We start from the raw sequence: 6638 nt of genomic DNA on the forward strand, positions 1-6638 counted from the left end.
TTTAGTTCCTCTTCACTTTCTGCCATAAGGGTGGTGTCATCTGCATATCTGAGGTTATTGATATTTCTCCCGGCAATCTTAATTCCAGCTTGTGCTTCTTCCAGCCCAGCGTTTCTCATGATGTACTCTGCATATAAGTTAAATAAGCAGGGTGACAATATACAACCTTGCCATACTCCTTTTCCTATTTGGAACCAGTCTGTCGTTCCATGTCCAGTTCGAACTGTTGCTTCCTGACCTGCATACAGGTTTCTCAAGAGGCAGGTCAGGTGGTCTGGTACTCACATCTCCTTCAGAACTTTCCACAGTTTGCTGTGATCCACACAGTCAAAGGCTTTGGCGTAGTCAATAAAGCAGAAATAGATGTTTTTCTGGAACTCTCTTGCTTTTTCGATGATCCAGCGGATGTTGGCAATTTGATCTCTGGTTCCTCTGCCGTTTCTAAAACCAGCTTGAACATCTGGAAGTTCTTGATTCACGTATTGCTGAAGCCTGGCTTGGAGAATTTTGAGCGTTACTTTACTAGTGTGTGAGATGAGTGTAATTGTGCGGTAGTTTGAGCATTCTTTGGCATTGCCTTTCTTAGGGATTAGAATGAAAACTGACCTTTTCCAGTCCTGTGGCCACTGCTGAGTTTTCCAAATTTGCTGGCATATTGAGTGCAGCACCTTCACAGCATCATCTTTCAGGATTTGAAATAGTTCAACTGGAATTCCATCGCATCCACTAGCTTTGTTCGTAGTGATGCTTTCTAAGGCCCATTTGACTTCACATTCCAGGATGTCTGGCTCTAGGTGAGTGATCACACCAATTGTGATTATCTGGGTCGTGGAAGATCTTTTTTGAGAGCTTGTTTGGAGGTTCTAGCAGGGGAGCGCAGCTACTCATATACCCTTGGCCGAAGACCGGTCCTCCTCTATCGGGAATGGTCGTCCTCTTCGACCGAGCACACAGCTTTGGGAGGGACGCACATGGAGCGGTGAGGGAGGAAGGGGACACCCGCCTAGCCAGCCAGATCAGCCGAATCAACCCTGGCGATCAATGGGGTGACAGATGTCGCAACCAGATCGCCTCCAACATCCCATGAAGATCTTTTTTTGTTAGCAGTTCTTCTGTGTATTCTTGCTACCTCTTCTTAATATCTTCTACTTCTGTTAGGTCCCTACCATTTCTGTCCTTTGTTGAGCTCATCTTTACATGAAATGTTCCCTTGGTATCTCTAATTTTTTTGAAGAGATCTCTAGTCTTTCCCATTCTATTGTTTTCCTCTATTTCTTTGCATTGATCACTGAGGAAGGCTTATATCTCCTTGCTATTCTTTGGAACTTTGCATTCAAATGCATATATCTTTCCTTTTCTCCCTTGCTTTTCACTTCTCTTTTCACAACTATTTCTAAGGCCTCCTCAGACAGCCATTTTGCTTTTTTGAATTTTTTTTTCCAATGGGGATGGTCTTGATCCCTGTCTCCTGTACAATGTCACGAACCTCCGCTCCATAGTTCATCAGGCTCTCTGTCTATCAAATCTAGTCCCTTAAATCTATTTCTCACTTCTACTGTATAGTCATAAGGGATTTGATTTAGCTCATACCTGAATGGTCTAGTGGTTATCCCTACTCTCTTCAGTTTAAGTCTGAATTTGGCAATAAGGAGTTCATGATCTGAGCCACAGTCAGCTCCTGGTCTTGTTTTTGCTGACTGTATAGAGCTTCTCCATCTTTGGCTGCAAAGAATATAATCAATCTGATTTCGGTGTTGACCATCTGGTGATGTCCATGTGTAGAGTCTTCTTTTGTGTTGTTGGAAGAGGGTGTTTGCTATGACCAGTGCGTTCTCTTGGCAAAACTCTATTAGCCTTTGCCCTGCTTCATTCTGTACTCCAAGGCCAAATTTGCCTGTTACTCCAGGTGTTTCTTGACTTCCTACTTTTGCATTCCAGTCCCCTATAATGAAAAGGACATCTTTTTTGGGTGTTAGTTCTAAAAGGTCTTGTAGGTCTTCATAGAACCGTTCAACTTCGGCTTCAGCGTTATTGGTTGGGGCATAGGCTTGGATTACCATGATATTGAATGGTTTGCCTTGGAAACAAACAGAAATCATTCTGTCATTTTTGAGATTGCATCCAAGTACTGCATTTCAGACTCTTTTGTTGACTATGATGGCTACTCCATTTCTTCTAAGGGATTCCTGCCCACAGTAGTAGATATAATGGTCATCTGAGTTAAATTCACCCATTCCTAGAATGTCGACATTCACTCTTCCCATCTCCTGTTTGACCACTTCCAATTTGCCTTGATTCATGGACCTAACATTCCAGGTTCCTATGCAATATTGCTCTTTACAGCACCAGACCTTGCTCCTCCAAGGAGCGGCTGCTGCACAGGCGCAGGAGGGCCGAGAGGAGCTACTCCACGTTCAAGGTCAGGAGGGGCGGCCGTGAAGAGATACCCCTCGTCCAAGGTAAGGAGCAGCGGCTGTGCTTTGCTGGAGCAGCCGTGAAGAGATACCCCACGTCCAAGGTAAGAGAACCCCAAGTAAGACGGTAGGTGCTGTGAGAGGGCATCAGAGGGCAGACACACTAAAACCATAATCACAGAAAACTAGCCAATCTGATCACAGGGACCACAGTCTTGTCTAACTCAATGAAACTAAGCCACACTGTGTGGGGCCACCCAAGACGGTTGGGTCTTGGTGGAGAGGTCTGACAGAATGTGGTCCACTGGAGAAGGGAATGGCAAACCACTTCAGTATTCTTGCCTTGAGAACCCCATGAACAGTATGAGAAGGCAAAATGATAGGATACAAAAGAGAAACTCCCCAGGTCGGTAGGTGCCCAAAATGCTACTGGAGATCAGTGGAGAAATAACTCAAGAAAGAATGAAGGGTGGAGCCAAAGCAAAAAAAAAAAAAAAAAAAATGGATTGTAGTGGTTGCTATATAGCTCCGTGAATAAACTGAAAGCCACAACCTCTACACTTTCGACTTTATGGTATGTGAAAGATATTTCAATGAAATGCCTTTAAAAGCTCATCTTTGACAATTATGCAAAAAGGAACTATTTGACAAGTACATTTCCCATACTGTGCATGACACTGTGCCAGCAGTTAGCTGTGCAAAGACGAGACAGTCCTGTGCTTACTTGAGAGCAATCTGTGTGTGTGTAAAATGTTCAGTCTAGTAGAGGGAAACAGATGAGTAAATATATAAGTGCAAAGTGCAAAGACACAAGACTCAGGAAGGAGTAGAGGGACTAATAGGGAATGGTCGGTACTAACAAAGTCAGAAATCAAATGACATGTAAGCCATTGGAATGGAGGTGATGTAAGCTGAACCTTCCTTCCCCATAAAGAAGTTCAACTTTCAAAATAAAGGCAATACATTCTCATTACCATACTAAAAAAAAAAATTGTAGACAAACAGCACACGAAGTCAAAAGACAAGCTAGGGAGAAATTTTAAATCTACCATAAGATGCTAATTTCCTTTAGTACATCTATAAAGGGACCAATGGCTCAAGACGGGGGGAAAATGGGTAAATGACATGAAAATGCAGTTCATAGGATAAGAAACGCAAGTGGATTCTAAACATATGAAAGAAAACTCTACTTCACTCATAATAAGAAAACTAAAATAGTGGGATATCACTTTTCACACATTAGCAAAGATCCAAAGGTTTGGTGACACTTTGTTGGCAAAAGTATGGGAAACAGACCTCTTCATACACTGTTTTTGAGTGATGTTGATGCATGCTCTATTGGGAACAAGCTGGCATGTCTTCCAAAGCTAAGAATGTACATACTCAGCCCTAAAGCTCCCAATTCTGGGAAACATCTTCTAGAGACGCATTCTGCATGTGTGCAGAGTGACCTGTTGCCTGGGGATAGTCATCACAATATTGTCTGTAAAAGCAAAAAGTTAGGGACAGTTTAACAGTCCATCAAGTTGGAAATGGATTTAAAAAGTCACAGCATTCTCACATAGTGAAATACCATGCAGCTATTTACAGGAACAAGCAGTTCTATGTGTGATATGGAACAACCTCCAAGATATGTTAAGGGGGAAGAAGCAAGGGATACAGAAGTGCTTATCATATGTGACCATTTGGGTAGGATAGAAAACTAACTGAACAATGGGTAGAAAGATCTTTAAACTATCCATGGGAGGACAAATTAGGACATTTGCAATGTCTTCTGAAAGGAGCATGATTATATTAACATGAATATCAAGATACATTGCCTCACACTAGATTACGTTATTAATGCCATTTATTACTAGAGGCAATAGTTGTAGTGGAAGTCTTGCTAAGAGGCCTGAGACAGACAAACCAGCAAAGTGAAAATCAGCCATTTCTGAGCCCATCTCAGGGCCAGATGGTTTGCTCTTCTCCACTCGGGGTCTCTGCACCAAGACAGCTCTAGTTTACCTTCTGACCTGCTCAGCTCCATGGACTAGCTAACCAGGCTGCCAGACACTTTCTGGAACCTCAGGTGGGCCCGGACCTTCTCTGCTGTGCTAAGACTGGCCAGGTGACTTGTCATAGCCAATTTCATGTTTACCATCTTAACTGAACATTTTTAAATTAATATATATTAGTGTTAAAGTCATATATTTGAGATGAATATTTAGTAAAATCATAAATATAATCTAAAATTTTCCTTCCTTCAAACACATTTTTAAAATGACAAAATAAAAGAGTGAATTCAGTTTGGATTAAAGACCTCAGTAACTGAATCATTCTGACATTTCCTAGATGTGTTCGAAGATTCAGTTCAGATCAGTCACTCAGTTGTGTCTGACACTTTGAGACCCCATGGATTGCAGCACGCCAGGCTTCCCTGTCCTTCACCAACTCCCAGAGCTTGCTCAAACTCATGTCCGTCGAGTCGATGATGCCATCCAACCATCTCATCCTCTGTTGTCCCCTTCTCCTCCCACCTTCAATCTTTCCCAGCATCAGGGTCTTTCCCAATGAGTCAGTTCTTTGCATCAGGTGGCCAAGGTATCTGAGCTTCAGCTTCAGCATCCATCCTTCCAATGAATATTCAGGACTGATCTCCTTTAGGATGGACTGGTTGGATCTCCTTGCTGCCCCAGGGACTCTCAAGAGTCTTCTCCAACACCACAGTTCAAAAGCATCAATTCTTCAGCACTCAACTTTCTTTATAGTCCACCTCTCACATCTATACATGATTGCTGGAAAAACCATATCTTTGACTAGGCAGAACTTTGTTGGCAAAGAAATGTCTCTGATTTTTAATGTGCTGTCTAGGCTGGTCATAGCTTTTCTTCCAAGGAGCAAACGTCTTTTAATTTTATGGCTGTGGTCACCATCTGCAGTGATTGTGGAGTCCAAGAAAATAAAGTCTGTCACTGTTTCCATTCTTTCCCCATCTATTTGCCGTGGGTGATAAGTGATAAGTGATAAGTCCCATAAGTGATGGGACCCGATGCCATGATCTTAGTTTTCTGAATGTTGGGCTTTAAGCCAGCTTTTTCACTCTCCTCTTTCACTTTCATCAAGAGGCTCTTTAGTTCCTCTTTGCTTTCTGCCATGAGTGTGGAGTTATCTGCATATCTGAGGTTATTGATGTTTCTCCCAGCAATCTTGATTCCAACTTGTGCTTCATCCAGCTAGGCGTTTCTCATGATGTACTCTGTAAATAAGTTAAATAAGCAGGGTGACTATACAGCCTTGATGTACTCCTTTCCCAATTTGGAACCAGTGCATTGTCCCATGTCCAGTTCTAACTGTTGCTTCTTGACCTGTATACAGATTTCTCAGGAGGCAGATCAGGTGGTCTGGTATTCCCATCTCTTGAAGAATTTTCCCCAGTTTGGTGTGGTTTACATAGTCAAAGGCTTTCACATCGTCAATGAAGCAGAAGTAGATGTTTTCCTGGGATTCTCTTGCTTTTTCTATGATCTAACAGATGTTGGCAATTTGATCTCTGGTTCCTCTGCCTTTTCTAAACCCAACTTTAACATCTGGAAGTTCTTGGTTCGTGTCGTGTTGAAACCTAGCTTGGAGAATTTTGAGCATTACTTTGCTAGTGTGTGAGATGAGGACAATTGTGCAGTAGTTTGAAGATTACACATCTTTTATTTCATTCCATGAGGCCAGATTCTCCCAACGTTTTCAGGCATTAAAAGCTTCACTGCAAAAGGATTTAATAAAGTGAACACATACTCTTGAAAGCACAATCTATCACTTTTTTCCAGTTCATTCTTTCTTGCTCTTGATGGCAGCTCCAGAACCGTCTCCATTGCACACGATCAAGATAATCGCAGTGGCGTTCGACTACGTTATGAATCTAAACCTTGAGAAAGTTTAATTTCAAAGTCACAAGAATCCTGAAGTGATAACCAACATCCAAATGAGATTTCTCAGCTTTCAAAGCACCCTCCCCTGGTGGCTCAGTGGTAAAGAACTCGCCTGCCAATGCAGGACACATGGGTTTGATCCCTGGGTCAGGAAGCTCCCCTGGAGGAGGAAATGGCAACCCACTCCAGTAGTCTTACCTAGAAAATTCCATGGACAGAGGAGCCTGGCAGGGTGCAGTCCCTGGGGTCACAAAAAGAGCCAACATGCCTGAGCACACATGCACGCCTATGTAACAATCATGCACCTCACCACCTCCTG

The sequence above is a fragment of the Cervus canadensis genome, chromosome 9 (assembly GCF_019320065.1).
Source record: "Cervus canadensis isolate Bull #8, Minnesota chromosome 9, ASM1932006v1, whole genome shotgun sequence".
NCBI classification, from domain to species: Eukaryota; Metazoa; Chordata; class Mammalia; order Artiodactyla; family Cervidae; genus Cervus; species Cervus canadensis.